Here is a 19,076-nt window from a genome sequence, read left to right as displayed (position 1 = left end):
CTCCTGCCAGGTGGGTAAGGAGACATGGCAACCTTAATCTACTGCTAACTCTCCAGGTATTTCCCAACTGTGAGTTGGCAATCTTACGCAACAACTATACTATGGAAAGTAAAAATCTTCCACCAGATAATGGCTTAGAACCTGCAGAAAAGATCTGCATAGGCAAAACGGGACGCAACTTATGTCCAACATGCTTGCCACTTGGTTTGTGAGTCCTATGGACACTGTTGAGGTTACTAAGCAGAGAGATGCATTTGCCCGTCCATGCCATTTTGTAACCTGAATAAAACTGATTGTTAATGCTTTAGGAATTGAACCCTTGCCTGCTGCAGCTTAGGACACAAAGGTGTGAGTGTAGCTTTAAAAAAAAATACTGGTGCTTTCTCTTCTTCCCAACATTTTGTGAACATTTTGAGTAGAGGCTTTTTTTTTGCTCATCACAGAGATTGTGCTGCCTCCCTGCTATTTTGTGTGACTCGGACGATGCGTGCATTTTCCAGCTTTGGTACATGCAACCCAGGTTTGTTGAGGCTATGCATTTGCACATAGTGAAGCTGGGGGAATACGCACATCGCTCTATTCATGCAAAATGGTGGCTGAGTGTATCAGGATTGTGGGTAGCACAATCTCCCCTTATGCATGGTTTCACCGCAAAAACTGTAATACTTGAAAAGTGATTAGATAACTTATGGTGAAGTACATAAGTGCTGAACTGGGGAAGCTGCTTTTTCCCAGCAAAGCTATTTCCTATCTTTTTCCTTTTATACTATTACATCAGGATAGAATATCATACTGTTCCCTTTCAAAAGAGGAAAACGGAGAATGAAACAAGGATTTATTTATTGCCTGAATAAACCCTAACATATACGTGCATTCAAGCTGCAACTCTTAATCCCTACGGCAACCACCTATGAGACCAAATTCTCCCCCTCTGGTCCCCACCCAAATGTTCCCAAACCCCATCCATACTCCTAGCCAGCCCATGCTCAACAAATGCATATCATTTGTGTGAGTCTTGCTGTCCCTTGTAAGTACTGTTGGGTGTAGTCAACCTAAATCACATGTACCAAGAGAAAAGGATATCTATGTGAATGCAACAAAATCTACATTATCATACATAAGCCGCTGTATCAATCCATGCCAAAAAGATATAGGTGATACCTATGCTAGTGTATGCTGCAATTGGGGGCTTACATAACGGATTGGTTCCCCCATGAGGCAAGATTCCTTGCACCTAGAAACCAAGCATGTCAGGCCAAAATCACTCCTACATTGAAAGACAGATGGCTTGAATAATGTATGTTAACTAGATCAGACCAATATCAAAATATTTTGGATAAGAATATGTGATGTTGCAGAGTTTAATTTGGGGAGAAGGGATTTATCAGTATGAAATAGCTTAATCTTAACCTCCTTGAAAAACTGAACTCAAAATACCATTTCTTAACCAGGAAAGAGGAATACAAACAGGAAGAAACATGCAGAAAGAAACGGATACTTTTTTGTTTGAATGAAGTTTAAATAGAATAATTAAATTTACTATAATCAGTAAAATGTGTGACTCAGATTTATTGGAGCAGCTATTTCCCATTGCATAATTTCCCTTGTGGATTTTCAGTTTTAATTAAAAAAAAGAGCGAACACATAATTTTATATATGCTAGCATGTGTGTGAGGTTGAAATAAGCAAAGAGTACATGGGGAAATCAAAGCACAGCTTACCACTAGCTTGACACTAAACACGAGAGCTGGAAAAGTCCTGCAACCATAATAAAATCTTTACGTACCTTGAGGACTTTGCTGAATAATAAGATACTTCCAGGTATTCAAAGGTTCAAATGCAGGTCAAACTGGCAGTGAACTGAAAACAGATCATCGTCAACTTCTCCTACCTGCTATTTAACCCAAATGTTTGGCTTGAGTGGGCCAAGAATCCTATACTCCCTGCTACAACCTGAGAGCCAGAACGGTTTAATGAACTGAGTGTTGGACTGGGATCAGGGAACCCCAGGGCTGAATCCCCACTCTGCCACAGAAACTTGCTGGCTGACTTTGGGCCTAGGGTCCCCCAGGTCCCCCAGTTGGGGCAAGGGATTCCCTGCGTCCACCCCCACCATCTGCCACTTCTTAGCTGGCTGTGGGGGGAGGTGCAGGGAATGGCAACGGGAACTCTGGACCACGCTCCTGGGTGCTCTGGAGCCATCATTGTTGTTCCAGAAATGATGTCATTCCTGGAGCAACAATGAAGGGAGGGTAGTGGGGTGGTATTTTGCTTAAAATTGGTCAGCATCATTCCCAGCACAATGAAGGCTCTGGAGACTTTCCCTGGGTGTGGGCCCCTCTCCTGACTCCCCATGTCCCGGTTTCACCCCTGAGGGACCTGGCAACCTTATTTGGGCCAGTCATGCATAGACATGGGGACGAACAGCATTACGAATGAAAAACCCCCACGAACAGCCCATTCGTCTGTTCGCGAACAAGCCATTTGTGAGGCTCCATTCTAAATGAACTAGTGGTTGTTGCAAGCCTCGTTCGTTGCCTTCATCAGCTGTTCGTCAAGCCAAACAGTCTGGGGCCTTTCAATCAATTCCCCTGGCAATGGAAGGGACTGAACTCTGTCTGAACTCCTTCTGGCATTCCTTCTGGCTTTAACCCTTCAAAGTACTTCCAGCAGAGAGTCCCGTTTTTGCTACTGTGAACAGGAAATGACAGCAAAGGGGGAGGGACACATGGATCATGCCTTTCTCGGGGTGCGATCTCTCTGAAACTTGGGGGGTCTTCGGAGGACACCGAGGACTATGTCCCCTGCAAATTTGGTGGGTATTGGAGATTGGGAAGGTCAGTTTGTAACCCCTCAAAGTAGCTGCCTTCCAACAGGCCATTCCGTTTTTGCCACTATGAACAGAAAATGACAGCTAAGGGGGGACACACACATGGGTCATGCCTTTCCCGGGGTGCAATCTCTCTGAAACTTGGGGGGTCTTTGGGGGACAGTGAGGACTATGTCCCCTGCAAATTTGGTGGGTATTGGATATTGGGAAGATCAGTTTGTAACTCCTCAAAGTACTTCCAGCAGAGTGTCCCATTTTTGCCACTGTAAAGAGAAAATGACAGCAAAAGGGGGCACATGGATCATGCCTTTTCCGGGGTGCAATCTCTCTGAAACTTGGGGGGTCTTCGGAGGACAGTGAAGACTATATCCCGTGCAAATTTGGTGGGTATTGGACATTGAGAGGGTCAGTTTGTGGGGTGTTTAAAGGGCCCTGCCCCTTGCACGTGGCAGGAAAGGGCCCTTTAAACTATCAGCTGGCAGGTGGCAGGGGGAATTCCTGCTGATAGTTTAAAGGGATATTTAAAGGGCCACGAACAACAAACAATGAACATGTTTGTGAACAGGGTCATGTTCGTTACTGTTCGTTGTTCGTGGATGGCAACGAACAACGAACAGATTGTTCATTTTTTCCCCATCCGTGCCCACGTCTAGTCACACATACTCAGCCTAACCTACTTCATAGGGATAAAACGGAGAAAGGGTGAATGTTGTAAGCCACTTCAGATTCCCATTGGGGAGAACAGTGATGTATAAAATAAAATAAAACCTTCACTGGTTGTATGCACACTTTCCTTTGTAGATTAAACATTTTTTAAAAAAAATACTCTTCTCTCTCCATCTCCTTATTCTATATTTGTCTTCACCGGCATTTAGTGTTTAGCCAAATTTCAAGCTGGGTTCTTCTGCCACATGGTTCCTCAATAGCCTGCCATCTTTTCAACCAGCTACCTAAAGAATTAATTGTTATTTGGAACATATACATGAATCATGAACAACCAATGGGAATTATTGTGACAAATATTCCTACTCTGGAGCTCAGACATCACTTAATATATTAAAAATGACTCCTCTGCCCATGTTTAATTCTCTATCCTGCAGAGAGAGTGACAGAGAGAGGCAGAGAGAGTATTGTTTGGATGTTTGTTGGCAGTGTGGATCCATGATGTATATATTTTGCTACATTAGTACTATTATCCCTTCACAGGAGGAAATAAGTTTATCAGAGAAACCAACACTGACATTAACATTTATATAGTCCACCTTTCTCACTGGGACTCAAGGCACATTACAAGTGTGATAAAAACTTTTCCATCAGTCAGTAAGCATATGATAAAACATGATAACATTAGACAATCAATACATGGATTACAATATATGATGACAACATTTGGATTCATAGTAAAACAAAATAATGCAGTTGGGCTGGTCAGTGAAATGTTTTAGGGGATTTTATTTGGGTTTTCTCCCCAAACAGTATAATCGTTAACAGGATTAAGATTGCCAGTTCTCTTCATCTGCTGATTTGAAATGTAAGATGCAGCCCAGGGCTATCATAATGTTGCTATATTATATAGCAGAGATGGTATAACTGGATGTGAATTGGAATGGGTCACAAGGACCATATCGCTCCAGTCTTGGCCCCACTACACTAGCTTCCAATTTGTTTCCAGGTACAATTTAAGGTACATGCTTACTTGGTTTAGGACTAGAGATGGGCACGAACCGAAATATGAACCAAAATTAAGCACGAACCAGGCCGGCTCGTGGTTCACGAACCACAGTTCGTCATATCCCATTTCTGACAAACCGCCATGAACTTTAGGCTGGTTCATTTGGTTCATTTTTTTGGTTCATCACTGCAGACAGCTGGTGCCAATCAATCAGTTTCCTAGGCAACAGGGGATGGACTTCCTGCAGATCTTCTGCTGACCTGGAAGTGACCTTCTGCTGACCCGGAAGTGATGATTTTCTGACCTGGATGTGACGTTTTCACAAACCAAATGAACTGGTTCGCGAACCAGGGACAGGTTCGTGAAAGTTCATAGTTTGTGAAATTTGACGAACCACGAACCACATGGTTCAGTTTTTTTCTGGTTTGTGCCCATCTCTGTTTAGGACTAGCATACCTAAAGGACTGCCTGCTCCATTACAAACTTACCCAACTATTACGGTCATCTTCCGAGGCCCTACTTCAAGGGTCCCCAGCTCCTGAGATTGGTCAGGTGGGAACCCAAGAGAGAGCTTTCTTGATTGAGGCACCAAAACTCTACAATTCTCTCCCTGGAGAGATTTACCTGTCCCCTTTTGTTGCCATCTTCCACCAGCGGGTGAAGACATTTTTCTTCCAACTGGCATTACCTCAGTGATCCTTCCTTCCAGCACTGTTTTTATTTGTTGTTTTTTATTGATATGCATTTTATTGTATTGCATATCTATTTTAACTTAATATAAATTCTGTGATTTATGTGTTTTTGTTTGGTTTCACTGTTTTTTTTAAAAAAACATATTTTTATGCTGTACATTTTAATCTGTTAATTGCCTTGTTGGCCCTGATGAGGGCACAAAGGTGGGGTGTAACTTTTGTAAACAAATAAAAGATGGGAAAGGGTGCTGTAAGCTTTTGAGCCAGCTTGGTGTTGAGAGCCAGCTTGGTGCAGTGGTTAAGAGCACGGGACTCTAACCTGGAGAATCGGGTTTGATTCCCCACTCGTCCACTTGAAGCCAGCTGGGTGACCTTGGGTCAGTCACAGCTTTCTCGGAGCTCTCTCAGCCCCACCCATCTCACCAGGTGATTGTTGTTGTGCGGATAATAATAACATACTTTGTAAACTACTCTGAGTGGGTGTTAAGTTGTCCTGAAGGGCGGTATTTAAATTGGAAGTTATTATTATAATTCAAAACTTGATTCAGATCCAGTAGCACCTTAAAGACCAACTAAACTTTCAGAGTGTGAGCTTTTGAGAGTCAGAGTTCCCTTTTTCAGATATGAAAAGTAGAATATGATCTCCCCCCCCCCCACTCCTCGTATCTGACGAAGGGAGCTTTGACTCTTGAAAGCTCATACCCTGGAAATCTAGTTGGTCTTTAAGGTGCTACTGGACCAAAATCTTTTCTACTTGCTTTCTACTTGCTTTTCTACTACAGACCAACATGGCAACCCACCTGAAACTATAATGTAAAGCTAAAATCTCTAGCCACCTGGGCTCCATCGAATGGTTTGACAACTCTGAGTGTCTGTTTACAGTGATGAAACCTTTATTCACCTCTCCCATCTACTGGCACACAAAGAGTTACTAAAAGTTTCCTGTGGTTTGTACAGCCTTCAGATAAAGTCCAGTTTCGTGGTAGTGGTGGTTTTAACGTGATGCAAAGGCACACATCTGGATAAATTAAGAGTTTGTTTCTTTCATCTCCACAAACCATTTCCAGTTTCTGGAGTTCAGACTGTGAGCTCAGCAGTAGCCACCTGGGTCCACTCTGTCTGAAGCTCAGGTAACTGGCTTCTGGCAATGGTCCCCACCTGCCACATACAGGGCAAGTGCCACACCTCCCAGCACCAGTCATTCCGGGGCCCCATCCTGAGCTTTTGGCCAGGGCTCCAGAATCACTAAGAGTCTCTCTACAAGACTCATCTTACACAGGGATACTCAAGTATTAGCCCAGAAAAGTAGTTTAAAAAGACAGAGCCAGCGGAGATGCTCTTCAGAGGGTTTGTTCATCTAATCTTCGCCCCCCCCGACCGCTCTGTCAATTTCACCTCTCTGCAGGAAGATAGTTTAAATAGACAGAGCCATCAAAGATCGCTCCTCAGAGGGTTTGTTAATTTCATCTTCACCTTCCCAAGGGAATGTGAAATTGACAGAATTTTCCGGGACTTCCAGATGATACATTCCCAGGGCTTGTTGCTTCCTTTGCCAGCTTTTTAATTGCTTCTCCAGCAGTGGGTTAGTCCAGTCCCCTTCGGGGAGGCTACCCTGGTCGCTGTCCTTTTCAGTGGCTCAAGATGCAGTGTAGCGTTCCTTAAATCAATTTTAGATGCAGTTACAACCACATTACACTTTAGCCTATAACTTCTGTAACTGCAGCTTTCCAGTGTCTCATCAATGGCTAATTGCGCCCTGCTTGTTAGAAAACTGTTCTGGATTAATGGATTTCTGGGCTACAGCCTTATCCCTTCTCTGTCCCCATCTATCCACGTTATGATTTTGTAAACTGAATAGAACTGTTTGTAATTCAGCTGTGACTGAATGTATTGTGCTCCAAGATGAAGAGGTCTTAAGGACAGTTTGTTCATTGCCCTCCGCACATCTGGGCTGGTGTTTCCTTCTTGGATTAATTTGTACCAAGCTGTTCCTTCACTTGGCCACATTCTAGCATCCCCAACTTCCCTCCATGGCAGCTACAGTGACATCTGTTTACTTACTTGGAAGCGCATGGAATTGACATATTGGCGCTAGTCACAAATTAGTAGAATTCTTTCCAGATGCAGATGTCTTTAAGTATTCAAACAACAAGCCAGAAATCACTAAACTGTTTTGGCTATTTTGTCTCTTTACTGGTATCTCTCTCAGATGATGTAAACACAATTACCGGGGCAATGACCAGAACACTTAAAGACATGTTGCTGTAGCTTGGCCCGGGTGGAAGAGATCAAGTTGACAGCTCCCTTTACAAAGCCGAAGCCAAATCTTGACAGCCCATAAAGGAAAGTAAAAGAAAAATTGACTATGTTAAAAGCAAGCAGGTGTTCCTTTCAGCCAGCTCTGAGTTAAGCCAAGAGGCTTTCTGAACTGCAGTTGGCACGGAATAGACTAGGGAGCTTCCAGAGTTTGCAAATGGCAAGGTCCCAAGCAGCAAGTGCTTTCTCCTCTTACACTTCTTCAAGTAGCTATGCTGATGCTCAGCTCTGCCATTATATGTATGCTCCCCACTGGAAGAAGATAACAGTGCTAGTTTAAGGCAGTTGTGGGCGATAATATCGGCCAATAAAAGCTAACCATGAGTTATTGCTCCTTAAACAAATTTTTCATCAAACCATGAACTTGAATTGCATTTTTAATTTTTATTGTATGGTGTTTTTTTTTAACCATCTGGACTAACCCACTGCTGGAGAAGCAATTCAAAAGCTGGCACAGGAAGCAACAAGCCCTGGGAATGTATAATCTGGAAGTCCCGGAAAGTTCTGTCAATTTCACATCCCCTGGGAAGGCAAAGATGAAATTAACAAACCCTCTGAGGAGCGATCTTTGATGGCTCTGTCTTTTTAAACTATCTTCCTGCAGAGAGGTAAAATTGACAGAGCCTTCAGGGAGGCAAAGATGAAATTAACAAACCTTTGAGGAGCAATCTTTGATGGCTCTTTTTAAACTAACCTGTGTAGAGAGGTGAAATTGACCAAATCTTCAGGGAGGCAAAAATGAAATTAACAAACCCTCTGAGGAGTGATCTTTGCCGGCTCTGTGTTTTTAAATTATGCTTCCTGGCTAACATTGCATTTCCCTACACTTGAGCATCCCCATGTAAGATCTCTCATGTAGAGAGACTCTTAATTAGCAGGCCTTGAAGTTATATAGCAAGCATTGGCACTGGATTGTCCCTCTGGGATAGGATTACCAAGCATGGTCTGGCAATCAGCATGAGATGGAGGGAGGTGAGAATTTATCGTGGTGGGATGTGGGAATTGTCATCTCTCTATGAAGACATCACTTCTAGTGCTACCTGGAAGTGACAGCATTGTGCAGGGGTCAATGCTTTAGCACTAAAGCATCAGCCCTGGCATGACACAGTCACTTCTAGGTCCCACCAGAAGTGACATCATTGTGCAGGGATGACGATCTTGCCCTCCCTTTGGCTAGCCTCCTTTGTCCTGCTGATCAGCTAGGGATCAGCAGGCAGCAGCTGGAATTGCCAGGAAACCTACTCTGGGATCACATGGCCACCACCATTATAAAGATTCTAGTTTCATGGTGTGAGTAATGTAATAATGAAGATACCTTCCATGTAGGGAATTCATGCAGGACTCCTAGTTTTACCCATGTCATCATCCCGCCCCCCCCCGCCCCCCATCTCATCCTTCCTGAAGTCTTCCTCAGCAGTATTCGCTCATCGCACAGGAGACTGCAGTATGTCACAGTAAACTAAACTGTACTGGAAATCTCTCGCAAGCAATCATAGTATGGTTTACACTAATCAAAGAGTCAAGGGCTGCCAATCTCCAGGTGGTGACTTACTCTGTGGTCCAGCTGTCTTGTATTAAATTTCCAAGTGGTGGCTGTAGATCCCCCAAAACTACAACTGATCCTCCTGGCGACAGGGATCAGTTCCGCTGGAGCAAATGGCTGGTTTGGAGGGTGGACTCTATGGCGTTATGTGATACTCCACTGAGGTCACTCCCCTTCCCAGGCTCCACCCCCAAATCTCCGGAAATGTCCCTATCCAGAGCTGGCGATCCTATGTTTCTCCTATGTGCTGATCTTCCCTTAGAAAACTGGCATTTTACCCGATAGGCTGAACTGCAATCAATCAGGAGAACATAAAAGTAGCCCTGCTGAAACAGATCAATGGTCCGCCTTCTAATACAGCAGCATCCTGTTTCCCACACTGGCCAGCCAGGTGCCCCAGAAGGCCCACAAGAAGGGCACCGAGGCCAAGGGCTCCCTTATTGCTGTTGCTAGTATTGAGAGTTCACTGCTTCTGCATTTAGCAATTTTGTTCAGTTATTGTGGCTAGTAATGCACCTCTCCTCCATGAATTTATCTAACAACAACAATACGCTTATATGCCACTTTTCTCGACAGATTACTGCCCCACTCAAAGCAGTGAACAAGGTCAGTGTATTATTATCTCTGCAGTACAGCTGGGGCTGAGAAGAGTGGCTTACTCAAGGCCAACTGCTGAGTTCAAGGCAGGAGTGGGATTCGAACCAGCAGAGTGCTGATTTGCATCCCGACCACTTAACCACTGTGCACAGAATGCAGTCAATGGAGAAGTGGCGTGCATATTTCCCATCTTCCATCTGGTTTAAGGAATATAAACATGTGACCGTCAAACCCAGCACGGTCCATCCTGAATCAAAACAGCTCTCCAGAGGCTTGACCTATAACTACTGTTCTATTAACAAGAAATGCCACGGGGCCTCCTACAGGCACGACGGCAAACTACACACTGTACGTTATGCGTGTAACAGTTCCCAAGACACATTTACTGAAGCAGAACAAAACAACAACAACGGGAAGCAGCTCTGGCAGAAAGGAATGTACAATGCAGAAGCTACAGGGGAGGGGAGGAGTGCCTAACTTTGTAGCTGCTGCCATTTCTCTGCTCTAATTTACAGAATCCTCCTTGCTTAATTTCTCCCCAGATTGTGAGGATTCATATTTAATGGAAGATGTAATCTAAGGTTGTTTCAGAGCTGCGATTCCAGATTGCATCACTAATGTACAGCTACAGTTGATACCAGAGTTGGGGGGCGGGCAGCGGCACTCACCTTTCTCTTTCGAGTGTGCGCATAGTGCACGCACAGTCCCAGGGCTGTGTAATCTCACTTGGAAAATGTTGTCATTGCACAGGGCCCAAAAGCACTCCTGTGCTTTGCAGCAGGCCGATTTGGGCCCCAAATGGGCCATATGGAGCCCAAATTGGCCAGCTTCAAAGTGCAAGAGTGCTCTTGTGGTGCGTGATGATGTCATTCCTGGGAGTGACATTGTCACGGCACTCTGGGAACATGCTTGGGAGGCCCGTTCCCCGTCATCCCCCCCTCCAGCCCGGTGAGTGGTGGCAGGGGGTGGAGAGTGTAAGCGGGGTATGCCCCGCTCCCAGCGGGGAACCTGGAAGCCCTAGTTGATACAAAAAGCTGCAACCAGAATGTTGACTGGAGTGAGTTGTAAGGACTGCATCACTCTGGTCTTGTTCCACCTACATGGGATCCTATTTTGCTTCCAAGCTCAATATATAGATTTTTAAAGCCCTATAAGGCTTAGGGTCAGCTACCGAAAGGACCACCTACTTCCTTATGAACCTGCCCAAATGCATAGGTCATCTTCAGAGGTTCTGCTTTGGAAGCCTCTGCCCTGTGAGGCTAGACTGGTGGCTTTCTTGGTCATGGGACCCAAACTTTGTAACTTACTCCCCAAGAAGATTTGCCTGTCTTCCTCTATCATTGTTTTTGTTTGGTTAGGCATTCCGTCATTAACTTTATGAGCCCTCCTCCTTGTTTGTGTGTTTATATGTTTTAATTGTTTTAAATAATTTATATACGTTGGTATTTTAAACACTGTTTTAATGTTCTGAAAGGTTTTTAATGACTGGAATGTTTTTAGTGTTCTGACGTTTCTCACCTTGGGGACCCTGTACTAGGTGGAAAGGTGGCATAGAAATGTTTTAAATAAATAATATAAAGATGTAAACTTATTTTGTTAAAGCAAGTTCCCACACATGTAGGTATTTTTAATTGTCTTTATTTCTTTTCTTTTTGTATTGTAGAAAAGTTCAGTTGTGCTCTTCTGCAACACAAAAATAACCATAAAACTAAACAAAGACTTCAAAAACTAAACTCTTATGTGCCAATTTTTAAAATATTTTTTATTTAATTTTGTTTTTAACATGAGGGAGTCTATGAGCAGAACCACAAGTGACAAAAGGCACAGATTGGACACTTGTCAGCTTCCCTCAAGTTTTGATGGGAAATGTAGGCATCCTGGTCTTGCAGCTTGGCTCTCCGACTGCTGTCCAATGGACTTTTCAACTGTCACTTGTCCAACATTCCGCCAAGCTGCCTACATTTCCCATCAAAACTTGAGGGAAGCTGACAAGTGTCCAATCTGTGCCTTTTGTCACTTGTGGTTCTGCTGTATGTTGCATAACTGGGGGGGGGGGGTTCTGTGGCTAGGGAGGATTTTTTTTCCACCAAGGATGTGAATTATTTCATTTTTTTTCCTTCAGCAAATTCCATTATCACCTTTCCGAAATTCACCTTTCCCCCCAAAAGGCAAACTCAGCAGCACGTAAGGCAAAGTGGAAGAGCAACAAAGCTGAGTCAAGGGATTCTGTTCACGTCTGGTTTCCAGAGGCGGCACACACAGTTGAAAGCTTGTGAAAGGAAAAGCTACAGGGGGGTACAAATTTATGGCTATGGTCTAATACAGAGCCAGTGTGGTGTAGCAGTTAAAGGGTCAGACTAAGATCTGGGAGGCCGAGGTTTGAATCCCTGCTGTATCATAGGAGCTTGCTGGCTGACCTTGGGCCAGTCATACAATCTCATCTTAACCTACCTCACGGGTTGTTATTGTGAGGATAATATGGAGAATGGACTAATGTGTGCTGTTTTGGGTCCCCATTGTGGAGAAAGGCATAAATGAAGTAAGTAAATAAATAAAAATATTGAGCAAATATGGGCTAAAACTAAGCTCACGGTCAAGTGGATATCACTGTAGGCAAAGAATTAGATCCCGTGATCTGTCAGACGAAGGCACTCATGAGCACTGATCTTCTCAGCTTTCTGGTCATGAGATCCTCATGGAGGAACATCCAGGGCTTTTTTTTCTGTGAAAAGAGGTGGTGGTTCGCTCTATTACCTTATGTGCACACGTGAAGTGTGTGTGCTGCTGGAAACGCGAGATGACAGCACTTCTGGGAAGTGATGTCACTTCCGGGAAGTGATGCTGCTTCCCGGAAGTGACATCTCTTCCTCTTCACTGCCACTGCCACATGAAGTGGCAAGTGCTAGAGGGTATTAGGGACTTTAAAAATGATTAGGGAAATGTGTGGATGAAAGGTCTATTCACAGTTATGTATGGATGAAAAGTCTATTCCATATCATGAGTGGCAGTGGGAAGAAGGGAAAGGCTGGGGGAAAGGCCGAGGAAGCAGGCGGCCCAGGAGAAGTTCACATGTTCCACTACACATGCATCAAATGAAGTATAAGAATATCTCAATGTATATACAAAGAAAAATTGTGCACTGTATATAGTTTGTACAGGAATTCACTGTACAACTCCTGAACAGAGCCTAGACATGTACGACTGCAAGAAGCATGAGAATCAGCATGGTGTAGTGATGTTGGATCTGAGAGACCCAGGTTTGAATCCCTACTCTGCCATGGAAGTTTGCTGGGTAACTATGGATCAATCACAAATTTGCAGCCTAAACTATCTCACAAGGTTGTTGTCAGGATAAAATGGAGGAGGGGAAATGATTTAAGCAGCTTCAGGTCCCCATTGGGGAGAAAGTGAATTGCGAAGAAGGGTGTATACCCCATTGGGTACAAATGAATAATAATAAAAAATGTTCCTCCACATGTATAGCTGGATATGCACTGTCATATATGCCTGTCTGCATATCTGCCATGAATGTATTCTGTGTAATGTACTCGTCCTCTGAGAGCATGAGAAGTTTTTTATTGATGTTAAGGCAGTAGGTTATCTCACAAGTATTTACTGTCTCTCTCCCTGCTGCCTCAAGCAAGTGTTTTTGAAGGCTGCGGCCAGCTCGAAATGTATCTTTCTTGAGAACAGAGATGATTTCATTCTTTGTTCTGTCTAGCCTAAACCTAGCTTTTCCCTTTCACTCCCCCTGGCTCCTTCACACCCAAAATGTTAACGGTCCCTATCTGATGGCGGGGACCTTCCCTAAAACTAACACTACCGACCCCATCCATATCACTTCTGCCAATACAGTTGTCTGAGCGCCTTGAACTTGATGGATGTCTAATAAAGTTACTTCAACCAATACACCTGTGTGGTTGCTGTGGAGAACTTAGGGATTCTACCTCCCATGGACTGACACGCACCGAGTATGATGACTAAAATTCAGGCTTGTATTCATTTACCAGGATATCTACCAGACAGAATGGGGCCATTTTTACATACGTTCCCTTCATATTTAGCTTAACCACACACAGAGATAACATGATTTCCTTGTCGCTTAATTTAAAGGGAAAATCCCACATCATTTTTGTTCATCTTGAACATCAGCCAACGAGGACTACATTTGGGTGTATCTAGGAAGAAAGGGCAGCAGTCTCCAAGTAGTTCTGCTGTCTGCAGAGACTGTGAGCCACAAGAAAACGTATTCGCTTTTCATGTTCTTATTAGCAAAATGAGGTTATCTCTGTGACAACATGAAATGGAAAACTCAAAAGGTCATGATCTAATAGGAGAAAATAAACACTGTTTTACAAGCTTATAAAAAAAAATCTATGAGTCAAAGGGACATCTGCAGGAAGACAGGACCGAATTCCTCACCCTTCCCCCTCCCCCATTTTGGGATTTGTGGTCTCAAAGTAAAGGAGGTTGGCAGGAACCGTCCTTATTACGTTTTCATTTAATGAAATCATGCGGCTGTAAATCAAATAGAAATAGGAATAACCAAAGTCACCACATCCTCCAACCAAGTTCATATTGACTCTCAACTAGAACGGCTTGAGTAATGAATTATCAGTTGTCAGCTATAAAAAGGTCACCCAAAATTGTCCAGCTTTTCCATAGCCACAAACAACCTCAAAGTCTAACCTAACGCCCGTTGAGAAATGAGCATTTCATTCCACAACTTTGCTGCTAAAAAGCAACGCTCATTTCTTTTTTGCCAAAATACTCACACATTATCTGCGACCAATTGTGCGTATTAACACGGGTTCTGGCACAGGCGCCAGCTGAGAAATATGTGGAAAGATATGGCACCTGCCAAAAACACTTGCTTTAAGGGAATGCAGCAAAGAAGCAATGGGGAAAATCAAGGGCAAGTAAGTGATGGAGAGCACGGCTGTTTTCACACTGCTTACCGGTCACGGAATATCGCACCGAGCTCCTGGAACGACAGCGCCTTCCTGGTGCGATTTCGTGCAACAACGACAGTTCTCACGCGAAATTGAGCCAGGAAGACGCTGTTGTTCCGGGAGCTCGGCGCAATGTTCCGTGGCCGGTAAGCAGTATGAAAACAGCCCATCTCTAATGTTGGATTCACTAAAACCTGGTTAGGAGGACACCCAAGGTACATCTCCAACCATTTAACAGATCGATAATGCACTGGTGAGACGTATCAGTCCAAGCATGCTGACATCATCTACAAGCTTCTGATTGTGCGGCTCATCTCCCAAAGTGGGTAGGGCCCTCACCATGTTCATCTGTTGCCTCCTGGAGTGATTGTAGGAGGCAGTGGCGTCACATGAGCTGGAAAGATATTGCAAATTCAGAAGCTTCTTGAGCAGCACCTTAGCCAGTGTAACCTCTCTTGTATGGGTTCTGTAGGAAGCAAACTTTCACACAAATGTAAGATTAAAAAAATTCTTTTCCAAACCTTTTAACAATTAGAACAATACAAATATTTTTCCATTCTTTAACCAAACTGGTGGTGGTGGAGCATTCCCTCATAGTTGACTTATGGTGACCCCTAGTGAGGTTTTCACGGCAAGAGACTAACAGAAGTGGTTTGGCATTGGCCTGCCTCTGCAACCCTGGTCTTCACTGGAGGTCTCCCATCCAATTACTAACCAAGGCCAGCCCTGCTTAGCTTCTGAGACCTGACAAAATCAGGCTCACCTGAGCTATCCAGATCAAGGCAAACAAAGTTGTAAGTGCAACAAAACCAGAAACTTTTAGCCAACAATGTCTTTAAAACCACTCAAGTTAAGCAAGTTCAATTTGTCGAATCCCACCAATGATAGAGTCCTTTGCCACAAGCCTTCCAATTATGAAGCTACTGGAACCCAGGCTTCTGTCTTCTTCTTGGGGGAATTACAGCCCTGTAAGAATAATATGATCCCAGTAACTAAATATAATTTATTTATTTGTATTTATATTTATCATATTTCTAGACTGCCCTCCCCGTCGGATGGGCTCAGGGCAGTGTAACAACATACAATTTATAACATACAGTTTAAAACAATAAAAACATTACAAATAAACATTTAAAAACATTATTCCATGTGCAATAAAATTTCTCAAATGGCAGGTATAAATATTAAAATTCAGCAATTTAGGCGCAGGGCTTGGTTCTTACATAATGACCTGTGTCACAGTTTATGAGCTCCTGCATGGATGGTGGACGGTCTTCAGTGGTATGGCCGGCAAGAGGACAGCCTAGCCCCCACCAAATGCCTGGCGGAACATCTCCGTCTTGCAGGCCTGGCGGAAAGATAACAAATCCCGCCGGGCCCTAGTCGTCTCAGACAGAGAGTTCCACAAGGTCAGAGCCAGGACTGAAAAGGCCCTGGCTCTGGTAGAGGCCAGCCGGACCTCCCTGGCACCAGGGACCATCAACAACTGCTTATTAGCTGATCAAAGTGACCTCCAGGGAACATATGGGGAGAGGCGGTCCCTCTCCCCATATGTACATGTACATACACCACTTTTAGACACTATTGTTCACATACAACATGATTCTGATTACCTTATTCATGGTGATAAGAGCACATTAATTGTTACCAAGCTCCCCAACAACCAGCTTCTTCCTCAGCGGCCCAGCTCTAGCTACTGACTCGGCCCAACTGGGCTAAACCAATTAGCTCATAGGGGTTACCCCAGCAACAGTTCATTGTTGAGTGCTGACCTATTAAAGCAACTAATTTCATGCCTTTTAAACTATCATTGGGATCATGCTGAGCTCTACATGCCTTTTGGATCTTTTCAGACCATTTTTAGAACTTGTAGGCCATTGTGCAATCTACCTGGATCTTCACTATCGGAGGTAGTGTCTGCCCTGCAAAAATGTTACTTTGTTAAGCTCCACCCACAAGACTCACCCAGCTTTGCACATCCAAGATTCCCATTGGAGGATATTTCAAGATCACTATCATCCTTATGGTATTTTAAGTGATCCTGAAAATCTCCTTTTAGCTCCTATGACTGAGCATGGAAGGGTGCTGGAAGAGGGTAATTTATGGAAATTATTAGTTATATAAAAAATAAATCTGTTATGATTGCAAAAAACTTCCCAACTAACAATTGTTCTTATTTATCTTATATGTTTCTGATATCTGACCATTTAGACATACTAACAGTGAAATCCTACGCAGAGTTACTCCAGTCTAAGTCCATTGAAATAAAAACATTTGAAATCCAGATATTGATACTATGGAGATATTTGCTATTGAAATCAAGACATCTGAAATCAAGATATTCGATATTATGGAGAAATAACTTATTTCCATTCATGTATTTCAAGACATGCTTGGAAACATGACAACCTTACCAACGTGAATGGCGAGTGACAGAGAATGCATTTCAGCTTTACTGGATACGTTTACACATAAGCACTACGGTACCATATAATGCACAGCTACCTTTTCACATATGGCACTAAGCTCTATTAAAGGGCACCACGGCATCTAAACACCTACCATAAGATACAAGATCTTCCATGGAAAACAACTACGTACTATTTCCTGATTAAATAATGACATTGTTTTCCTTTACGTTTTCAACACGATCCTTGGTTGTTTTCCAAACACCGCAAGACAGACAGACTCTCACAAAGGAAATTAGCTCAGCGGCAAGCAGAGAAGAGCTTTTGGTGATATGTAAAATGGCAGAGGCAGAGGGGATTTGGGTAGTGATCCGATCCCTTGGTGTGAGACTAGGAGTATTAAAAGTACTCAAGTGTCCCTATTTTTCTCTGCGGAACACTGGAGGTTCTGCGCCAGTACATGGCACACAAAAGGCAGTGTGCGATTAAGTCTTTCTGTTTGCAATGTGTGGCCAAATCCAAAAGGGCAAAGGTCACACGGGTCAATTTCCTCCCGCAATCATAACCCCGACTGGCTCGTAGCCTGGTTCTCTTGCCGTACCAATAATAAATAACAGACTTAACTTGTATGACAAATTAGAATTAGGTGGTTTTACAGCTAGTGGTGGAAACCTTTTGTCATACAACTCCGCTGCAGTGCACATACAGCTGTTGGCTGGCCCTACTTTTTCTCCACGCTGTGTTTGTACAGATGGTTTTGACCAGGCCTGTCATCAAATAGGTGGGGGACATTCATGAGCGAAAGTGAAGTGACCAACAAACTGAAGAAATTGCTAATAAATCTGGCACTCGCTATGCCAACACAAATAAGGGGCAGAGCTTGTACTTTTCAGGTTTGGTTTGAGACGCACATAAATTCCCAGCTATTTTTAAATGCAGCTTTGGTGGAGGGAGGGCAGCAAGGGGGCGGGGGGGGGGGGCGCGCTAGATTTTCACCATGTCACACTGCATGTGTTCTTGAGCTTCTTGTTTCATTTTATTTTTACAAGCAAAAAATGCTTCTTCAAATTCACAAAAATTGTTTATAGTATCTTGGAAAGCTCATTAAATTCAAGTGCATACCGCGTAAAGGGACTAGTTAAGTAACGGAAAAGAAGAATCTGCCTCACTCCTACGTGCGGCTCCAAATACAGTGGCTCTCAACCAGTGGTACGTGTACCGCTGGTGGGATGCAGAAGCAGTCCAGGTGGGTTGCAGCTTTTTCATGACAGTTGCTAAGAATTCACTCTCCCTCGGTCCCCATGTCCATCTGCAGATGTGATGTGCCATCTCCTACTGACCCAACCTGCCACCAGGGATTACCCATCAGTGACCTTTTAGCATGCTAGTAGCAATCTCGGGCACTTGGTGTTTCTCCTAAACCCGTTCCCCCTGCTTTCCAGCAAGTGTCTTTGATAAGCTACTTCCTGTGAGCCCTATCTGCCAGGGATTATCCCCCATGCTTTTGCATTTTTGAATGTCCTTAAAACTTACCATAAATTATAAATATAATGACAGAATGCTTGTAAACATATCCTTCTCCGAAAAGTGGGATTTTGGTTTCCAAGATGGTGGGACCCACCCTGACCAGGATAGCCCAGGTGAGCCTGATCTTGTCAGATCTCAGAAGCAAAGTAGGGTCGGCCTTGGTTAGTAATTGGATGGAAGATCTCCAATGAAGACCAGGGTTGCAGAGGCAGGCAATGGCAACCCACCCCTGTTAGTCTCTTGCCAGGAAAACCCCGCCAGGGGTCGCCATAAGTTAGCTATGGCTTGAAGGCACTCACCACCACCATGGTGGGATCCAGGTTCTTTGACAGAGTGATTTGTGGGAACCACTTCCTAGTAGAGACCCTTTAGAGATGATACTGAATTTTATGACCACATTTTCCATTTGAAAATCCCACTTCCTGGTTTCTCCCTGCATGGGATGAAACTACTGTGGTTGTTTCCCCCCAACCATAGAGGCGAAAGCTGATTGAACGATCACTGCTAAAACTGACATCTGGTTTTGCGCCAGTTGCATA

Source organism: Eublepharis macularius, chromosome 1, assembly GCF_028583425.1.
Source record: "Eublepharis macularius isolate TG4126 chromosome 1, MPM_Emac_v1.0, whole genome shotgun sequence".
Taxonomy (NCBI): Eukaryota; Metazoa; Chordata; class Lepidosauria; order Squamata; family Eublepharidae; genus Eublepharis; species Eublepharis macularius.
This window is presented reverse-complemented; position numbering follows the sequence as displayed.